Raw genomic sequence first — 22,513 nt, 5'->3', positions numbered from 1 at the left:
AGCCTGAAAGAATACTGTAGGTGTATTCCAAATTTAGAGTGAGTAGGAAACATCAGGGGAATTTTATCTACTCCATCAAACAATAAAACACTCTGAGCTAGCAACAGAGAGAGGCCAAGAAAACAGAAGATGGGAATTTTTTTCTTATTGAAAAGTCGGCAAGCTAATAAAAATATTAATCGAAGAGCACATTAAACAATTATTGTTTGGCAGGAATTTTTTTTAAAGAGTAATGTTATATGCTGTGCTAGTTCTACTGCATAAACATTTGACCCAAGAGATACAATCAGTTAAGATCACAACCGGTTAAAGGAGTAGGACAAGAGGAAAAACAGACTAAGGGACCACATGAAGAAGGAATGAGACACACATACAGTGAAAGACAGAGAACACCAAAGAAAGAAATACAGAGAAAAGCACCTATGATCAAACCCACAAGAACACAGAATAGCATTGCTTGATCTCTCAAAACATTTTTGCTTAAGTCTATTAGCTGTCTATAATAGTTTCATGAATATATGCAAAAATGGAGGTAACTTGTATCTTTGATATCTCTAATTTAGATATTTGTATCTCTCTCTATATATATCAAAGACACAAGTTATCTCCATCTCCACATATATATATCATATATATGATATATATATATATCTTTGATATATCTCCATATATATATATATCTTTGATATATATCTCAATATATATATCAAAGACCATATAAAATTATATTAAGGGTTGACGATAAAGGTCCTTTTTCAGCTAGAGCGCATGAAAACATTAGGGCATAATGCAAGAAGAATATAACTAGTACTTGGGGTAAGTGGGATATTCCTATTGAAAGTGTTGGAAAATATCAAAATGTGGTAGATTAATCATTGTATGCTTGAGCATGATACAAAGTTTGATCATAGAAGTTAGAGGAGGTAGGCTTAATTTGTGAAATGTAACCACAAATTTCAACAGTCTTATCTCCATTTAGAGTTTTAGATTTAGAGAATTAGATTGTGATTGTTTACAAGATCCTTCCACAATTTTATGTCAATTTATTTTTTATGGTCTGTGGGTTGGGTTTGGTTTTAGTTTTTAAAGATTTATCTATTTTAGCTATCTTAGATGCTCTGCAAGCATGCATGAGCATGGTGGGGAAGAGGAGAGGGAGAGGGAGAAAGAGAATTTCCAGCAGACTCCTTGCTAAGCAAGGGGCCAACACGGGGCTTGATCCCAGACCCTGAGATCCTGCCCTGAGCGGAAATCAAGAGTCGCATGCTTAACCGACTGAACCACCACAGAGCCCCTGGTTTTGGTTTTTAACTTAGAGGTGGTGAGAGATGAATGATAAGATGTTTCTAGAAGTTAATGTGCATTCAAACTTGCTAATTCGAAAACCCACCAGGGCATGTGACTGTGTTTTGTCTACATGATCTCTTCATACCATTTTACTTTCCAGGTTATTATTCGTAGTGGCTATACCACCTAAGTCCTAAGAGCCTCCAAAGTAGTCACCAAGCTGGCTTCCCAGATGCAAAAACGGTACAGGACCTTGTCACTGATTTTTAGGTGGAGGGAGAAGGCAGTAGCAGAAAGGCACCATGAAGGGCTGGCTTTTCTGAAAGACCTGAAGCAGCAGGTGTAGTGGGAGCAGAAACCAGGAACAGGAAAACTGGCTACTGTCACCAGCACTCACTTTTATTACCAACACCTGACTGCCTCTGCACCGTGGACCCACACAGACGAAGCTTTGGCCCAAATCCATATTAGTACAGAGCAAAAGTCAGCAAACCTTTTTTGTTGAGAGCCAGAAAGTATTTTCGGCTTCACAGGCCAGAGTCCAAAGAAGCCCCAGACAACACTTAAACAAATGGGACGGCTGTGCACCCATAAAACTTTATTTATAAAACCAAACTGTGGGCCATAATTTGCCAACATCTGGCCCTGACATCTCAACTCTCGAAAGTTGTTTTTCCGGTAACATTCACAGCCTCCTTTTGAAGGGCTTAGGAGTCCTAGTGCTATTATAGCGTTTGGGTGCAATGATAATAGTAACAAGCACCACACTGACTGTTGCTACCAGTAGCATTTGTTGAGCACTTGCTATGTACTGGTCACTGCAGGAAATTTTACGTATAATTCCCTGAAAACTCACACCTCCTTGAGGTAACTAACTGTGGTTACCATTATTCCTATTTTCAGATATAAATGTCACAGCATAAAATGTCAAACAGCCTTCACTGGCAGAGCAACGAAATCCAAGATCTTTGTGACTCTGACCCTTGGCTAGCCCAGGGGCATCTAACTTTGGAATTCACCAGAGTCAACGGGGAGCTGATTTAAATGCCTATTCCTGGGTTTCACTTTCAAAGGTTCTGATTGAATCATCTGGGGCTACGCCTAGGAGTCTGCATTTTAACAAACACTTCTGGTAAATCTGGTGCCAACTGTCCTTGGAACAAACACTGAGAGATACTACAATCCCGTACAGCATCCGTGCCAAGAGCCAAGTATCCGTGTTGAAACTGCTGGTTCCTGCTAAGACCATAATTTGAGCAAATGATTATCCTCAATGAGGAAAAGCTGCAATAGATTTCAAGATAAATTTTATTTTTGGCTTGCTTTATATTCTTATGCATTAAAAATTATGAAAGTAACACTGGATTTTTAATATTTGATGTAAATATAAAAATAAAAGATTTAAATTTTAGAAGCCAATTTTTATGAAAATTATTAGCTAAATAAATCCCTGATATTTTAAGCCTAGGGAGAGACTGATGATCTACCTGGTAGCTTTTTTGTTTTAAAGGCGTAAATATAGAGATGTAAATCTCTCCTGTGTCTTCCAAATGTAACCGTCTAGAACATTTTACTTCTGTGCCACTGAGGATGCTGGAGAGGAACTCTGACATAGTTGGGCAGTAATTTCATTTGGAATTAATTGTGACAACACAACTTGTTGAATAAGGAGTAGATCATAGCCCAAGGTATAAGTTCAGACATGAAGCAGCAGTCACATGAATTCTGCCATCAGAAACACATGGGACCAGAAGCCACATGATCTGAATGTTGGCAAAGATCCTCCATCAGAAGTTAATGCAGGTCAGAGACAAAATAGCCAAGTGGCTTAAAAAAAAAAAAAAAAAAAAAAAAACAAGTCCTAGAGGATCTTCTCACTTCTGAAAGTAGCTGATGCCCCTGCGCCCTAAGAAGAGAGCCTCGGCCTTTCTGGAGGAGTCCAGAACCATCTGCATAAGCAATCTCAGGATCGCAGAGTTGGGGTCAGCCACTCGGAAGGGAGCAGGAACTTGACATTTATTTAACACATGCCTAAGCCAAGATATGTGCTAAGTGCTGCGGCTAAATCACTGATTAAAATACCCTCCCTGTTCTCTCTCTTTTTTTTTTTTTTTTTTAAGATTTTATTTATTTATTTGACGGACAGAGATCACAAGTAGGCAGAGGAGCAGGCAGAGAGAGAGAGATGAGGAAGCAGGATCCCTGCTGAGCAGAGAGCCCGATGCAGGCTCGATCCCAGGACTCTTGGATCATGACCTGAGCCGAAGGCAGAGGCTTAACTCACTGAGCCACTCAGGTGCCCCCTTGTTCTCAAGGAGCTTATAATGTGACAGAAGTGAGGCTTCCAGCCCCAGCTGATGTCAGCTTCTGGTCATATCATTTAAGTTCCTGAGCCTCGGGGTGGGGGGGGGGGTTATTTGTAAAGTAGAGGAAATAAGTTCTTCAGTGTCAAATGAGAATCTCTGTCACATGTGAGGTACCACTATATAATTAATTGGTAGTTCTCAGTGCATGATGAAGAGGATGCCCGAGGCAGGCTACACAGGAAGCCCCCACCAAGTGCGCGAACAGTAATCAAGCAGAAAAGAAAGAAACGCCTGTTACTACACCCAGGTGCGTTCTTCACAAGGAGAACACAATGAGGGCATAACCCAGGGTAGTTTTACCAGTACACCCCTTATTCTTAGAAACTTCACAGGGATGAGTGATTGGAAGAGGGCGTGGTAGCCTACAGATTGGAGACAAAAGCATGGCCCCATTCTCCCTCAACATCATGGGACCCTAAGAGTAAAGAGTTTGCTAAAAACTCCATGGAAGATGGTGAACAAACAACTCTTACTATTTGGTAAACCTTCCATTCAGAAATTCCACTAAATACCATTTCTCTTCAGAGAAACTTAATCCACAACAGAAACTATAAACTACTGTATTGTGTCCCAAGCTTTTAAAAAATAAGTAATCTGTGCAATTATTCTACATTCAGTGGAATTGTGCAATTATCATTTATAAAATTCTTTTAATCACTGAAAAAAGTTAATAAAATTCTAAATACAATTCCAAGTTTAATCTCCATTATGTTTATTTTACTTTATTCATATTGTAATATATTCACTGCTTTTCGGGTATATGATGGGGTAAATTAGTTCTATAAACACACACACACACACAGTCCAACAAACACTTCCACCCATATTTAAAAAAAAAGAAAACTAGAGAACAGAAAACACACCAGGTTCATAAATACAACAGATTCTTTCATTCCACTGTAAAAATAGAGGTTACCATGTTCTCTTCCCAATCCTTTTATTTTCAAAATATATTAACAGTAGACACTATTAATTCATATGCCAATTTATTTAATGTGTGTACTTTAATAAGCCCATAAAGAAATAATAATCAATTACATGTTAAAAATTCCACAGTTAATCCAAACATCTAGACATTTAAAAATTGTTTGCAACAAAGGCATTTCAAGAAAACTACAGAGTGTTATTGGTTATGAATACAGATACAAAAATCCTCAAAAAATACCACTGAGGCCACATCCAGCAATGTATAAAAAGAATTACATATCATAACCAAGTGGGATTATGTATCATAAATAAGTGATGAAATGTAATCCACTTCATCATGATATGTATCCCATACAAAACAAAGTCAGTCTACTATCTGAAAATCAATTAATGTAACACATCATATTAACAGACTAAAAACTAGAAACCACATAACTATATCAATAAATGCAGTAAAAGCATCTGAAAAAATCCAGCCCCCTTTCATGATAAAAACACTAAAAAAACTAGCAATAAAAGAAAATGTGCTCAACAAGATAAAGGCCATTTACCAAAAAACCAAAAACCACAGATTATATCATACTTAATGGTAAAAGACTAGAAGCTTTCCCCCTGAGATATAAAGGGAGACAAGAACATCTGCTCTCACTTTTCTTCAACACTGTACTAAAAGTTCTAGCCAGGGCAATTAAGCAAGAAAAAGAAATAAAAGCCATTTAGTTTTGAAAGGAAGAAGTTAAACTAACTCTATTCACAGATGACATGCCTGTATATTCAAAATTCCTACAGAACTCATCTTAAGACTTAGATTAAATAGGGGCACCTGCATGGTTCAGTGGGTTAAAGCCTCTGCCTTCAGCTCAGGTCATGATCCCAGGGTCCTGGGATCAAGCCCCACATCGGGCTCTCTGCTCGGCAGGGAGCCTGCTTCCTCCTCTCTCTCTGCCTGCCTCTCTGCCTACTTGTGATCTCTGTCTGTCAAATAAATAAATAAAATCTTTAAATAAGATCTAAAAAAAAAAAGGGTGCAGGATACAACATAAATATATAAAAATTAATTTTATTTTTATATGCTTATGCAAACAATCCAAAAATGAAATTAAGAAAATAATTCTACCTGGTTAATACTATGTTGCATATTTAACACTGCTAACAAAGTAAATCTCACCAGTTATCTCTAAAAGAAAACATAATTCTATAATTATGTATGATAAGGAATGTTAACTAGACATTGTGTTGATCATTTTGGAATACACAAACATCAAATCATTATGCTGTACATCTGAAAATAATACAGAGATCACAAGTAGGCAGAGAGCCAGTGTAATATGCCAACTACACCTCAACTAAAAGAAAAATTCTATTTACAATAGCATCAAAAAGAATAAAATGCTTAAGAATAAACTGAACAAAAGAATTATAAAACCTAAACTCCAAAAAATTACAAAACATTATTGAAATAAATCAGAGACCTGTATGAATGGAAAAATATCTCATGGTCATGGTGAAGTATGGCACCTTTGTCACAAGAGAACCCTGAGAAAGAGAACTTCCTAACCTTCTGAGAGAGATTCCAGAAGCCAACTTCTTCTCACCCTGCAAGGAAAAACACAGATACCCTCCCTTTCTCATTCCTTTCTCATTCCTGTAACTTCAGGAGCCAGCCTAAAATTAAAGCAGACACAGAAACTGGATCCATCCTTGATAATCCTGAGATGTTAAAACAAACTAACTCTAGTTATTGGTGTGTGAATGTGGTGTGCAGTGTATGTGTGGTGTGATGGTGTGTGTATGTGGTATATACAGTATGTGTGGTGTAGTGTGTGTGTGGTATGTGGTCTGTATGTGTATGTATGTGGTATGTAGGGTATGTGTGCTGTGTGTGTGTGTGTGTGTGTGTGCATGCTGTGATGGTATGTGTATGTGGTATGTAGAGTATATGTGGAATAGTGTGTGTGTAGTCTGTGTGTGTGTATGTATGTGGTATGTGGGGTATGTGTGATGGCGTGTAACCATTGGACTCCTGATCTCAGCTCAGGTCTTGATCTCAGGGTGGTGAATTCAAGCCCCGAGTTGGGCTCCATGGAGCCTACTTAAAACAAATGAACAGACGAACAAATAAACAAAAACTTTCAGTGATACTGAAATTTTCCATACCTGTCCTGCCCCATATGGGAGCCACTAGCCATATATTAAGTACTTAAATGTGTCGAGGGCAACTGAAGCAATGAATTTACTTTATTTCCTTGTAAGTTCAAGTTAAGCAGCCACATGTAGTGATGGGCTACCCAAATGTATCATTCCAGAGGCCAGGGAAACAGTTAAAAGCAAAGACCCTCGATCTTGCCAGTTTATATTTTGGGATGAAGACAGAGGTGAGAGGAAAAGAGAAAGACAATAAATAAGAGACATAATACTTAAGTGGATTATATGGCATGTGATATGTTGCAGAAAATTAAAAAGTACAGCACAGTCAACAGAGGCTAGTTTGCATTTTGAAATAGAGTGATCACACCAATCATAAAACTTTCTCATCCTTTGGTTAAGATAATTTGGTCCGATTCAATTCCTACTCCAATTTCTCTCCTTCTCTCTTCCCTTTCCTCTTGTGAGTTCAGCTCCTCCAAGATGGGGCAGGAAGGGGACAGGAAAGTCAGGCTTGCCTTTTGCATGGGCCTTGCTCTGGGTCCATCTGATGCTGGTGGTCTCTGCCCAGATGAGGCTCTTCAGAGACTATGCTGTGGGGTTCTTTAGGGCAGAGTATGCAGGTTTGCCCTGACTCCCTCCATGCTGGAGCACTCCTCTCAGACAAGGGCACTGGCTTGTGCTGCGGTTAGCCTACTCCCAAACCCTCTTCAGGCAATAGATCATCTCCTTTGGCTCCTTGAGCAGCCCCCCGGCTCCTCCCTTCCTGTCACGTGGGGCCATGGCACTGGCTGAGAGCCCTGATGTCCTTACCAGACCACTAGACCTTCAAACCAGCAGGGTAAGCCTTTCCACCTTCAGAAATCTCTGAGAAACAGGCATCAGTCCTTAGGTCCATGAGACCTCTGCACTCTGGCTGCCCCAATACACACACCAAGTCCTCCTGAGACCCCCTTATCGTGCTTGACTCTGCTTGGACAGTTAACTGCACCATGGAGGACATGGACTTGGCAGCTCACAGTCTGCCGGCTGGGAAGAGAGCCAAACACATTCCTCTCAATGCTAAAAAAGCATATTATTGAAGTGTAGTTGACATACAATGTTTTATTAGTCTAGGCACACAACATAGAGATTTGACAATGCTGTACATCACACAACACTCGCAATGGTAAGTGTGGTCACCATCTGTCACCATATGTTATCACCACCTTATTGACTATAGTTCCTGTGCTATACTTTTCATCTCTGTGACTTATTTGTTTTATGAAACTGGAAGGTTTTTTTTTTTTTAAGATTTTTATTTATTTATTTGACAGAGATCACAAGTAGGCAGAGAGGCAGGCAGAGAGAGAGAGGGATGCAGGCTCCCCACTGAGCAGAGAGCCTGATGCAGGGCTTGATCCCAGGCCCCTGGGATCATGACCTGAGCCAAAGGCAGAGGCTTAACCCAATGAGCCACCCAGGCGCCCCTGAAACTTTTTTTTTTAAGATTTTATTTATTTGGGGAATCTGGTTGTCTCAGTGGGTTAAAGACTCTGCTTTTGACTCGGGTCATGGTCCCGGGTCCTGGGATCGAACCCTGCATCTGGCTGTTTGCTCAGCGGCAAGCCTGCTTTCTCCGCTCTATCTCTGCCTGCTTCTCTGCCTACTTGTGATCTCTGTCAAATGAATGGATAAAATCTTAAAAAAAAAAAAAAAGATTTTATTTATTTGACAGAGAGAGAGACCACAAGCAGGGGGCCGTGGCAGGGAGAGGGCGAAGCATGTTTCTCACAGAACAAAGGAAGCCTGATATGGGACTCGATCCCAGGACCCTGGGACCATAATCTGAGCTGAAGACAATCACCCAACAAACTGAGACACCCAGGTGCCCAGTGTGAGTTTATTTCTGGGCCTCTAATCTGTTCTTTTAATCTATGTATCTCTTTCTGTGGCAGTACTGTATTGCTTTTATTACTACTGCTTTGTAGTTAATAAAGGGGGGGGAAGGAAACGGTTTAATAAAAAGATTCAAGATTCACATCAATATTAATGATAAAGTTACCTTTCTCTTGATAAGAGCTCAACTTTTGCCTTTCTCGTTTTAACATTTCTTGCCACATTTTTTCCTGTGTTTTTCTGTTACTTTCACCCCATCTCCTCCTGTCTATGATCCTATTGACGGATTCCCTCCATCTCCCTAGTAGTTTACACTCTGTCTTTAGCAAAAGGCCAAGAGATGATCCCCAGTAGTTTAGAAACTAGACTTGTACATAAGCTACAATGATTGAATTCATTTTAGCACACTCTTTAACTTTACTAACATCTAGGTAGTATCCGTAACCTTCTTTTCCTATATTCCCCAAGAGCACTGTTAGCTGTTCATCTTCCTGAGTAGAAATGTAGCATTTTATTTTCCTGTTTTCCCTTTTTGATGTGGGAGAAAGATAATCTACATTGTGTGTATGTGTTTATAGTCACCCTAGATTGCTAAAGTATATCCTCCAGTGATTCTTTCAAGGAGGGTATGCAAGAAACAAACTGAATTCTTTCATATCAAAAAATGTCTTTTTTTTTTACCTTCAAAATAAAATGCCATTTTGGCTGGATGTAGGATTCTAGGTTTAAATGTTTTCCTCTGGAAATTTTATGTTACTGCCCCATTTACTTCTAGGATCAAGAGTGTCCAGTAAGTCTGCTGTCAGTTTGATTCTTGTTCCTTTGTAGGTTCATACTGCTCTTTCTGGAAGACTTTTTGATTTTTTTTTTATCCTTGGAATTCCCAGATCCCTAGGAGTCTCTATTCATCAATCTTACTGAGTACTTGGTATGCACTGTCAGTCTCAAGACTTGAATTTTTCTGGGCACCTGGGTGGCTCAGTTGGTTAAGCAACTGCCTTTGGCTCTCAAGTCATGATCCTGGAGTCCTGGGATCCAGTCCAACATCCAGCTCCCTGCTAAGAGCGTGGTCTGCTCCTCCCTCTGACCCTCCTCCCTCTCATGCATTCTCTCTCTCTCTCATAAATAAATAAAATCTTAGAAAAAAAGACTTGAATCTTTCTTTAGCTCTGGGGAGTTTTCTTCAATTATTAATTATTTCCTCTGCTCCATTCCCTTTATTATCTTTTTCTGGAATTCCTGTCAAATGGATGTTGGAGCTTCTGGATCTCGCCTCTATATCTGGATCTTTCTTTAGTATCTCTTTGGCCCTTTGCATTGTAACCTTAGAACGTTCTTCAAGTCGATCTTCTAGATCATTACTTGTCTCTTTAAGTAGGTCTTTTCAGCTATTCAGAGCATCCATGGAGTTCTTTACTTCCAAGACATCTGGATAATAATTTTTAATATTTCTAATCTCCTCTTTTATTTCTTTGAAGTTATTAATTCCATTTCTAAAATTTTCTTCTCTTATATTATCTGTTTTGTTAAGTGTTGGCACCTTTGTTTGCAGAGTTTTGTGTCTGTTTTCCTTCAAACTATGGTGATTCCTGATGGAAGTACTCAAATTTGGACATAAATGCCTATTCTGCTTACCAGAACTTATCTCTAGTGACTTTGAAGGAGAGGTCAAACACAAGGTTAGACAGACCGTCCCAATTCCTTGATTTATGAGCATATCTGTTTCCTCTTTTTTCTGGGGTTTTTGTTCCATCCAAGGTTTCACCAATTTTTATCTGAGTCCCAAGCCAAATAATTTTAGGCAATTTCTTTAAGTCCATTGGAGACCTCTCTTATCTCAATCTGGAAGGCAAGTCTTTACATGTTCTACTTCAGGGTCCTCTCCTTTGTCCCACGATAAAACTACTTCCATTTCCTACCCTGAACATTCTTCCTCCTCTGGCTTAGAATCTTCTACTTCTTTAGTTACAATAATCTCCAAGGCATCTTTGGTCATTTCCTCAACTCCATGCTTCATATTTACCACAGTATGGCATTGGAAGATGGAATCCTTTCCTCACATTATTCCAAAGCCACCTCTTCTCCCTTCTTCTGCACCTTCAAGCCTCCTTCCTCCCTCCTCTTATAAATCTGAGCCGTCTTCCTGTCGAGGGTTTGTTTTTCCTTCCACTCTGAAGACCCTTCCTCCTGAGTCTCTAAGTTCTTCACCTCCTCTGGCTCAGCAACCTTTACCTCTTTAACAAATACCTCAAGCCATCACCAGTTTCGTCCCCAGTTCCATGCTTTGAGTTTACTAGTTTTATCTACTTTTTCTTGAATTTGTATCTTCCTCCTTCCTTTTTTCATTTTGTGGGAGTGTATCTTTCAGTAATTCTTTCATAAATGATTTCTGGCTGGTAAATTTGATGCGGCTTTACATATCTGAAAAGGTCCTTCACCACCCTTAAGGCCTAAATGCTCATTTAACTGGATATAGAATTTAAATTCAAAATCACTTTCCCTTAGAATGTTGAAGACATTAACTCCATTGCTTACTAATATTCAGTGTTGCTGATGAAAAGTCTGTTGCCAATGCAAGTCTTGCTCCTTCATCTTCTCTGGAGGTTTGTAGAATATTTGCTTTATTCTTTAAACTGAGAGGGATTTTTTTCTCATCTTTGCTTTGACCAGTTCGTCCTCTGCAATGTCTCTCTTCTCTCCTGTTACTTCTGTAGGATGCTCTGTCTCTGAGTCCATCAACTGTATTGCTTATGGCTTCTTCCCCACTTCCCATGAATTTGTGTTTTTGTGATCCATCATGGGGCAATTCCTTGCCTTGGTTTGTCTTGTATGCTTTAGCTTCATCTAATTTGCTAGTTACTTCTTTTCTTCTAAAAATCAAATTTTCAATATCCTCAACTATTTTAGAGTGTGCTGCTCCTGTTTTCTTAATCCTGTTTTTTATGTGACTATATCTTTTGTTACTACTCCTTTTTGGTACGAGAATTCTTTGGATTTTTCATTCTAAAATTTCCTTCAGGTCCTATTTTAAAAAGGATTTTAAATTATTTACTTGAAAAAGAGAGTGAGCACAAGTATGAGTGCAAACAGTAGGGGGAGAGGCAAGAGGGGCAGAGAGACAGAGAGAGAAGCAGGCTCTCCGCTGAGGAGGGAGTCCGATGTGGGCTTGGATACCAGGACTCTGAGGTCATGACCTGAGCTGAAGGCAGATGCTTAACTGAGTCACCCAGGCCCCCCTCCTTCAGGTCATTTTTAAGATTGTCTTATCTTTCAACCACTAAGTCCAGGTTTTCCATCAAGCCTTTAAACTTCCTCATGATAACTACTGATGTGTCTCTGCATTTTCAGTCTAATACGTGTGCCATCTTCTGGTCATTTTCTGTTAACCGAATTCTTTCCCCATGGTGATATTTTCCTATTTCTTTGTGAAAGTCTAGTAATTCCTTCCTTCCTTCCTTCCTTTCTTTCTCTCAAGATTTTACTTTTAAGTAATCTTTTTACCCAATGTAGGGCTTGAACTCACAACCCTAACATCCAGAGCTGCATGCTCTTCTGACAGCTAACCAGGCATGCCAAGTCTAGCAATTTCTGACTGTACATGAGACATTGTTATGTATTCAAAACAGAAGTATTTTATTTTGCTGAAGAGTAATTTTTGTTTTTTCAAGCCCGTTCAACTCTCCCAAACTAAAAAATCTTAAAAATATCTATATGTATCTATATACATCTATCTATACATATCATCCAGTGAGAGTCTTCAACTACAAGGAAGTTATCTGCAGAGCAGTATTTGGTCTTCAGCACAGCCATGTCTCAGTGCCTCGACAAGGGATCCAGCCTGAGGATACACACACACACACACACACACACACACACACACACATGCACACGCACATGCACACGCACCAAGGGCTTTGTAGTATATCTAGAAATCTGGGATTGCAATACCTCCATCTTTGTTGTTCTTTCTCGAGATTGCTTTGGTTACTCAAGAACACTTGTGCTTCCGTACAAATTTTAGGATTATTTGTCTGGTTCTTTGAAAAATGCTGGTGGTATTTTGGTAAGGATTGCATTGAATCCATTGTTTTGCTTTGGGTAACATGGACATTTTAACAGTTTTTTCTTCCAATTCATAATCATGGTACAATGTTCCATTTGTGCTGTCTTCAATCTCTTTCTCATTGCTGTATAAGTTGCAGAGAACAGGTCTTTTACCTCCTTGGTTAAGTTTATTCCTAAGTCTTCTATTCTTTTTGTTTCAATTAAACAGAATATTTATCAAGTGCCTCCATTGGGTTTGAGGTTCTCCATTTTTGCATGGGTGGACAAGGTGGTCCTGGACCTTCTGGTGAAGGGTCTGCTGCTTGGTCAACCCCATTTTCACCACCGACACCATCCCTGCCAGGTTAGATTTCCTTACCACCTTGTTATTTGCTGACTCAACTATTTTAAGCATAGAAAACCCACAACACTGGCCCTGGTAAAGTATAGAGTGCACCATGGTCTGAGCCCCTCTCCTGCAGGGCCTTTTGGGACATCTATGAAAGAATACAGAACTATTTCTATTTTTCAGTCAAGGAGAATGAGATGATCAGAGGTCTATACTCCTCTAAGTTATTCATAGCTTCTGGGATACCTGATGGGTATCTGAGGACCTGCTAGGTCTCAGTGGCTGGTGCTGGTGTTCCGAATCATCATCAACCACTTAAGGGGGGCCTGGACAGTGTCGTTTGTGGTAAATTACATGGGAGTCAGTTACCTCCATAGATGAGCGGAGGGAAATGTAGTTAGTATTTGAGCATGCACTAGCCTCCTACCTTCTCACTTTTGGAAATGTAACTGTTACAGATATGCAACAAGTCCTTGTACTAGCAGCCTGTGATGTCCAAACTGTTGAAGATGATTGAGTTAAACTATGGAAAGGTTCCAGTTAAAATTGCAGTGCTCTGAATGAAGTGGTTTATTCACTTTATCTGCGTCTTGGTCACCTAAATTTTGTACCCTCTTTAAAAATGCTGACATTCACCTCTTCTTTTGGAATAATTATTTTTATATAAGTAGGGTCCTATTTTATTCCTAGAAGTACCTGAGAGAGAATAACTATAATTGTAGTACAGATATACTTGCAATTGCTTAAAAGAAGAGCTCACAGTTTTCAGGTTCCTTGAACATGTTTATCTGCCAGTAATTTGTGGGAGTTATTCAAAACAGCCCCTCTCCTGTCTCTACTTTGCACAATTCAGACAGAGAAACTATGTAATGTCAGTTATGAAATCGCACAAAATTACATAAAATATTTATGTAAGCCTTCTCTTCCATTTTTTTTAAAGATTTTATTTATTTATTTGACAGAGATCACAAGTAGGCAGAGAGACAGGCAGAGAGAGAGGAGAAAGCAGGCTCCCTGCTGAGCAAAGAGCCCGATGTGGGGCTTGATCCCAGGACCCTGGGATCATGACCTGAGCCGAAGGCAGAGGCTTTAACCCACTGAGCCACCCAGGTGCCCCTTCTCTTCCATTTTTTAAAAAAAGGTCTTGAGGTGGGGGCAGGAGCAGAGGGGGAAGAATAAGCAGACCCCATGCGGAGCACTGAGCCCAACGCGGGGCTCAGTCTCACAACCCAAAGAACAGGACCTGAGCCCAAATCAAGAGTCTGATACTTGACTGACTGAGCCATCCAGGGGCCCCGCCTTCTCCTCAATTTTGATGACACTTTAAAAACCTAATCCAGGGGTCCCTGAGTGGCTCAGTGGGTTAAGCCTCTGATTTTGGCTCAGGTCATGGTATCAGGGTCCTGGGATCAAGTCCCGCATCCGGTTCTCTGCTCAGCGGGGAACCTGCTTCTCCCTCTTTCTCTCTGCCTGCCTCTCTGCCTACTTGTAATTTCTCTCTGTCAAATAAATAAATACAATCTCTTATACATACATACATACATACATACATACATACATACCTAATCCAGTAGTTAGGTTTCCTGACACAAACAGTGGACATCTGAGATGCAGGGATCTCTGAGGCCCAGGAAAGGTAGAAGCATTAACGAGTGGCATTTTTCAAATGCTGACCTAGGCCAGGGTCCGGGGTTAAGACAGGGTGGCGTGGCTAGAGTTCATTCTTTTCCTTACCTTCAGACTTTTTTATTGAGGTCCTCTACAGCAATTTAGATTTTGCTGTTTTCTAAACTCTTACAATATAAAAGTGTAAAAATACATGATTGATGCTAAGCACGGTAGGATTCAGTGCATTTCCCTTCGAATACGAACAATTAGTTGGTAGAATCCAGATGAAAATTTTCCGTGTGGTCCAATTTTAGCTCTTTAGGGATTAGCTAGACTCTCTGTCATCTTTCTCTGTTGCCTCTTTCCCTGTTTTTCTGATAGTCATCTGTGCTGCTGGGATTAGGCAGAGAGGGGTGAGTCCCTCCTGCCGGACTTCTCCTCCCTTCCTTGCTATGACTCCACGCAGCAGAGGGACTGTTCTTCATGAGCCGTTCCCGCAGCAGCTGTTATCTTCAGCCTTCTCGTCCATTTTTATGTAATCCTCGTGCAAACTGGATGGGGAGCCAAGGCTCCGAAGTTACTATCGCTGGTCCAGACTCTCACAGCAGAGCCGCCCTTCGGGACCAAGTCCATCTGACCCCATTGCTGACCCCTCCGCACACACGCCACCCCCGTGTGCCCTGCGGTCTTGACTGTTGAACACGTGTCTGTCTCTCCCACCGAGGGTGGGTTACTTCAGAGCTGGAGCTGGGTGCCGGGCACAGTGGGGACCCTTTGTTGTTAACTGAACTGGGCTTGGAGGTTTCGTTGCCGGTGAGGGGTGGGAAGAGAGGTTGGAGTGAAAGCCCTGCAGTAGGGTACTTATCATTCTCTAAATTTCTGTAGGTGTTTGCGGCTGCATTCCAAACCAGAAGACGGGTGCTGGAGGAGACTTCTGTCCTGCTTTTAGGGGGCACAGCATGTGTACTGACCGGGCAGCCCTCTGACACCTTGAAAGTGAAGATGAAGATGTTCCCTGACCTGTACCGGGGCTTCACCGACTGCTGCCTGAAGACCTACTCCCAGGTGGGCTTCTGCAGCTTCTACAAGGGGACCAGCCCAGCGCTGATCGCCAACATCGCTGAGAGCTTGGTCCTCTTCATGTGCTACAGCTTCTGCCAACAGGTGGTGTGGAAAGTGGTTTGATTGGAGAAGCAGGCCAGGATGAGGTGAGTTGTGGGCACTAACACATTCTTCCTTTGTTTAGGAAAGACACCATTTTTGATAAACATAAACTTTTATGATACCTTATGGGAAGAGTGTTTCCTTTTCTAAAATAACCACTTTGTTTCTGATTGTGAAGTTGTCATGTAAAACTTGCAGAAGGCTGGTCAGTAATGCACTGTGAATAAGGAGGTGCCCTTACATTCTGCTGTTCTTCAGGAAGATGCTTTTCAGTTGCCCTGGTGGTACTGCTTCTCTTGTGGGCACCAGGGCTGGACGGGAGCCACAGGTGCAACTTGTGAGCCGAGCTTTGGGTTCCCCTTCATCAGAGTGCAGAGGACTGGAAGAAGCTGCCTGAGCCAGACAGGCTGGAGAGCAACTTGGAATTTTAGGAGGAGCTGGAAGCATCTGTGAAGATGCGGATGGACTGACTCTTTGGCCAAGTCGGCCCAAACATCAGACTTCGGCTTATGCCGCGTCCTCCCTTGCATATTTATTTACACAGAGACCATAGAGGATTCAGGAACCACCAGGATGTATAGTCTTCCCTTTTTTGAACATTGATTTATTTTAAATCATTGAAACTTATATCAGGTTCATGGTTGGGCAGATAGCCGTATGGGTTGTTTCGGTAGGAACTGGAAACCCATTTGCAACTCCGGACCCACCTGACTGTAGGCCCCTTCTGTGCAGAAGTGTTCTCTGGAGACGCCTAGTGATCTCAAAGATGTGCCCTTTTGTTCGCAGGAGTTTTGTCTTCATGGATGGAACGTGTTTTTTAAAAGCTTGGGACTGGGTGGAATCACCCATGGAGATAGCATCTATAGAGGGCTGCACATGGATTCCAGGACCTTCCAGCACAGAAGGGGTCATGAAGAGGAGGAGGAAGTAAATAAATAAGCAGGAGAGAAACCAGGAGAGTGTGGGATCTCATGCTAGAGACTGACAGAAAGAACACTGTAGCGACTGTCACTCTTCCTGCTAGAGGGGGACACTTTCTGTGGGACAAGATGGGATGTTTAGGTCCCCTGCGACATTCCCAGAGGAGGATGCCTTATGGAGAGGATGGAGGTAGGAAGCAGCCACATGAGGTCCTGGAGGAAGTCCTACAGCCAAGAAGCCATTCTGTTTCATGTGGTCTCACCCCGTACCCTCCTCTCCGGTCCTGGTGAGGCAGGAGGGAGCTGCGTCTTCATCCCACACAACAGTGTTTGCTTATTACCTGGCAGGGAATGGCCACCTTAGAGTTGATGGAGCTGGGGCACCCACACCTGTCCTGTTTTGTTCATCCCTCCTCATGATGTGTGAGAGCAGCAGAGCTCTCCCTGCCGTTCTGTTTTAAAACTGGGGACTCCCGACTTGGAGATACTGGCTTAGGATCCTATTACTTGAGCTCATAACTGAGCACAGGACCCAGAGCCATGTCTTCCGAGTCCCCGTCCAGAACTCTTGCCGTAAGACCAGAGTCGGGACTCTAGACTGTGGTAGGGGTCAGGTCTAGAGGAAGGCGTGGTCAGTAGAGGCAATGAAAGGAAAGCACTGCTTGGAAAAGCCTGCCGTGAATTTCAGCAATGATACCGTAAATATTTGCATGTCCTTGGCTTGAATGCCACCCCGAGTAGAGTTCTCCTCTGACCTTTGTCCACATGGGGTCCTAACACAGCAGGAGGGTTCAGGTACAGGTTTGTTGAATGGGAGATAAGCAGCCGATTCTTACCAAATTCCATCCTGTGCCTGCTGCGGTTTCAGTTCTGGGTCTAACGCCTCTCCTGCAGGTGCAGCCTGGGGCCCCGTGTGCCTCACTGGGCGCCCAGGTAGGGGAGAGGACTCAATGTCCACTGCAGGTGTGCTTTGGCCTTGCTGTTGCACTAGAACAGCGTGCTCATACTCAGGCCCCCGACTCTTAGGCTGAAGGGCTTCCACACCGATCGATGCCATCTTTGTTCCCGCAAACCTGGCTGTTCTGGCTGCTGGTCAGCAAATTGATGAAGGGTGCTCGAGGGAAACGAAGCCTGGATCTGCAGGCTGGCTGAAAGACTGCAGAAGCCACCTGAAGCTTTGGTCTTGACAGTCAACCGAGTACGTTTGAACCATGTTGGACAGTTTCCATTCGCTAGAAGCTGAGCACCAGCAGAGTTGCATGTCGACGGGTAATGGCCTCATACCCGATTCTCTGAAATGAGAAGCAAGTCTGGAACACAAGCAGGGTCTCCATCCTGGAAGAAAGCCTCGCTCCCCACCAACTCTTCTGGAAGCAGACAGGCTTGGGCCCTGCCCTCCGTCTGCCCATGGCCCCGATGTCAGGTCACCGGGGACCAGAAAGTTGGGGCTGAGATTGGAGGCGGCCCTTGATTTTCTCTTCCTGTCTGACGTCCCTTTGTGTGAATGTTTAACGGAACCCCGGACAGTCGCATGTGCTCGGTCTGTTAGGCTTTTGCTCACGGTTTGGGGAAAGCTTGGGAGGGGATATCCGTAGCCTGGGAGGGGGTTGCCTCATGGGGGTGTGGCGTCCCGGTGGTTAGGTGATGCAGGCTGCCGGCTTGACAGGTGAGAGTCAGGGAGCCAGTCGTCCTGTGAGCAGCTCACTCTTCCTGCCCAGTCCCGGGTGCCAGCAGAGCTCTTGTGACCGAACACTCCCGGGCTGGAAGGGATCTTATTTTCTGAACCTTGGGAACGCTCAAGAGAATTCCTGACAGTTAATTTCTCAGACTTTTCCCCGTATTTTTGAACTCTGATGGGACCTCGCTTTCACAGCCCTGTGGTGACTGTGGCTGGTGGTACCAGACCCTCCTGTGGTGAAATGAATGCTTGTGTTCCGTGCATTTGCTTCTCCGTTTAGATTCCGGGTGTAGCCATTTTACCTCCAGCCCTGGAGCTTGCTGACCCCTCCTTCACCCCCTCCTCCCCCGTCCTCGCTCCTGCTGCCCTCTGGGGCTGAGGTCAGGGGGTCGTCAGCGGAACTGGGAAATCTTTTTTGCAATGAGCAGCTTTTTGGTTAAAGATTTATTCTGGGCTTTCATCTGCAACAGTTACTTTGTACATGGGGTTGTTCCAGGTTGGATTTGGGGCATGCAGGGATGGCCCCAGAACCTCGCTTTATGAAGCTTAGTGGCAGATACGCCGAAGTATCGTGATGGTGTGTCTTTGGGGTGGTGGGAGTTTGGGTAATTTTTTTACTCCCTCTTTTTTTGTTTGTTTTTGTTTTTTGATTGTTTGTTTTCTATATCACTGTGTTTTAGTGTGGCTGCTGTAACAATATACCGCCAACTGGATGGCTTAAACAAACATTTGTTTCTCAGAGTTTTGAAAACTGGAAAGCCCAAGATCATGGTGCTGGTTGATTGGGTGTCTGGTGAGGGCCTATTTCCTGGTTTACAGAGGGACACCTTCTTGCTGTGTCCTCAAAGGGTGGATAAAGAGAGCGGTGGCCTCTTATAAGGACACTGATTGCATCATGGGGGATTCTAACCTCACGACCTCACTAAACCTAAGCACCTCCCAGGGGCCGCCTCCGAATACGTCACCTTGGGGGATTACGGCTTCTGCATAGAGCCTTAGGGGTAGGGGGATATATTCCATGCGTGTCACCAGGACTATGACTAATAAAAGGAGCTGGATCTTGCAGTCAGGCAGACCCAGGTCTGAATCCTAGCATTGCCACGTGGTAGTGGTGTGACTTCAGGTACATTAGGTATTATACACGGGTTTTCCACATGAAATTTGGGGTGTCGGTATCGGTGTTGGCTTCCCAGGGCTGGGGTCCTTAGATGAAACCGCATGTGCGAGTTCCCAGTGGGCACTCGGCAAAGGGTTCCTCTCCTTTGATCCTTGCTCTCCCTTACAGCCGAATGCTTTGAGTGGGAGTGCTGAATGAATGAATGACCAAACTCCCGTGCTGGTTTCCTTCCAGTGATCTGTAGAACGCAGCCGCGGGTTCCTTTGCCTCTGACTTTGCGGCCCTGGTGCTCTGCCCCACTGAGCTCGTCAAGTGCTGGCTGCAGACCATGTATGAGATGGAGTCGTCAGGGAAGATCGCCAGAAGCCACAAGTAAGCGCTGTTCGGGGTTTCTTATTGCCTTGGTGCATTGAGTATTTGTCAGTTTTATATTCTACTAAAACTCAGTGGCAGAGAAAGAGATTTATCTACTCCAAAATACTGTGGTTTTAGAACTCTTTCCCCTACCAGTCAGAGGGGTACTTCCTAAATGACCTTTCAGAGGCCGGACCCACTCCTGCTCCCACAACGGACCACTGTCTGCAGATGTTTCACACGTGGGACGTGGAGAGGCCGAGAGCTCCTCTCACTCTTGGCTCATCGAGTGCATGAGGCAGTGTCCCCAGCTGTGTTGGAGGCACACAGCAGACAGCTTTGAAACCGTGTCTGAGAGCTGAGCCTTCAGAATTGCCAACTTAGGTTCCAAGATGGATATTTGGTGCCCATTCCCAGGTTTCACGTGAGCGGATCAGCCCAGATTTCAGGGTCACTCTTTTACCTACCCCCCGCACCCTTCTCGTGTACCGACAGCGAGCCTGTCTTCTGAACACTCCTCAGAGCCCTGGGGAGCTACTCTGCAGTTATCAGAATGCTCTCCCCCTCAGTCCTGCAAACAGATTCTAGTTACATGAGTGTGTGTCATACACAGTGTGATTTATTGTCTTTATTGATCTCAACATTTGCTTATTTATCTTGACATCTGGCTGACTAAAGCTCTTTGTCACTGTGGTTGACTCAGTGTGTAAATCTGACCGGAAAAACCAGATTAATTGACCTTTTACACAAGTAGTCTCCTCCCAGGGAGGGTGGGGTTTCTGACAGAGTTCTATATCTTGCACTCTGGGGATTCTTTACAACCAGTTTGAAGATACTCTTTCTAGCCTAGAGGTCCAAAAGCATAAGTCTTTAAAACTTTTTATTGAAATCTGGTGTAGACCCAGAAATCATAAGTGGGGGTTCTAATAGTCACTAAATACACAATTTGGTAACCAATGCCCAGATTCAGAGTTAGAACAGGAACAGAACCCAGAAAGTTGTTCTCATGTCCCCTAGGAGTAGTTTAAGGTTTTTTTTTTTTTCATTTAAATTTTTAATTTATATTCAATTTAGTTAACATATAATGTATTATTAGTTCCAGGGTAGGATTTAGTGATTCATCACTTAAATACAACACTCAGTGCTAGTTACATCAAGCATCCTTCTTAATGCCCGTCACCAATTACCCCACCCCACCCCCCTCTCCTAAAGCAACCTTCAGCTGGTTTCCCAAGGTGCTTTTTTTTTTTTTAAAGATTTTATTTGTTTATTTGACAGACAGCATAAGTAGGCAGAAAGGCAGACAGAGACAGAGAGGGAAGCAGACGTGGGGCTCAATCCCAGGACCCTGGGATCATGACCTGAGCCGAAGGCAGAGGCTTTAACCCACTGAGCCACCCAGGCACCCCTTCCTGAGGTAGTTTTAAGGAAAGTAATTGTTGGCTCCAAAAACTTAAGCAAATGGACACCTTGCACCAAGTTAAGTATCGGTTGACAATATTTTAGGTATGGCTATATACTCCTGGCCTACACAGGGGTATGTGGTACCTTGGGGTTAAGATTGGTTCAGAAGGCAGGCCAGTCCCGTTGAGTTGGATCACTGTGTTACATTCCCATTATAGAATGCGAGCTGAGTTGTAGGAAGGATCTAGATAATGAGTGATGCCTGATGAAGCCTTCTGAAATGCTTTTGATTACCGGGTGGTTTGATTCTTCACTGGTCTAAGCGAGGTCACCTGCTGAGAGCACTGTGAAGAGCAAGGAGTTCCCTAATACACACCAAAGATGTGGTTTCTGCTGCTGTTTTCCTGACAGATGAGGCCTGCCATGGTGCACACCGTCAGGAAGAGGGGTCTAGACAGAAAGGATCCTGCATTACTGCTGCTCCAGGGCTCTGATCAGCCTGAAATAGAAGTTCCTGCCTACTTACTTTCTAAAACTAAATCCTTAGTGCCTCTTGCCCTGTACAGTTTCTAAGAATTTCCATTGTCGTGCCTTCAAGTAACATCTACTCCCTTACTCCTTCACTGCACTAGCACAAAGCGAAAAGACCGTAAGCATTGAACAGATTCCTTCTATACCCACCCGTTCGAAAGAAAGGTAGAGGAGGGTAGGCACAGAAGGAGGTAGAGGAGTGAGCGAATACGAGGGCATTTTATTCTTGATGAGCTTGTACAGCTCCTTATTGTAATTTCTCTTATTCATTGTTGGACAAAAGTGGGTATTGGCTCTTTTACATCTTGGATAATATCCAGAATGTATGAATGCATTTTTTTTTCAATGAACTAAAAAATAGATTTGTTTACTGAGGGCAAGAGGATGCAAGCAATATAAAAATCAGAGCTTATCTGGCTTTCCCTGACTTTTCTTTCTCCACCTGTCAAATGGGGGTTGGATTTTATTTGTATGTGTTCTGAGCGTCCTGATCTGCTCCTGGAATCCTTTATACAGGGGGAAGCTGTGGGTCAGATTACTGAAGACCACCTCCACTGACGACCTGTGGGGAGAACAGTCATCAGGCAGGAGTGTTGGCTCGGTAGCACCTACTTCTTTTCCCTTGTTTCTTGTGTACCATAAAATAGACCTTGCCTGCGATGGTGAGCCTTGCAACTAGCAAAAAGCAGCTCTAGAAACCTGCCTTGCCACATTGGCACTGGTCTAGGTCCTTTGTTCTGT

The 22,513-nt window shown here is 43.1% G+C and overlaps 1 pseudogene; it reads left to right on the top strand.

Moving 5' to 3' along the window:
- The window catches only part of LOC131814152 (mitochondrial ornithine transporter 1-like), a 161,593-nt pseudogene that overhangs the window by 135,856 nt on the left and 3,224 nt on the right, over positions 1-22,513 (top strand).

Source organism: Mustela lutreola, chromosome 13, assembly GCF_030435805.1.
Source record: "Mustela lutreola isolate mMusLut2 chromosome 13, mMusLut2.pri, whole genome shotgun sequence".
In the NCBI taxonomy this organism is placed as follows: Eukaryota; Metazoa; Chordata; class Mammalia; order Carnivora; family Mustelidae; genus Mustela; species Mustela lutreola.
The sequence above is the reverse complement of the archived record's forward strand: the minus strand, read 5'-3'. Positions and strand labels throughout refer to the sequence as shown.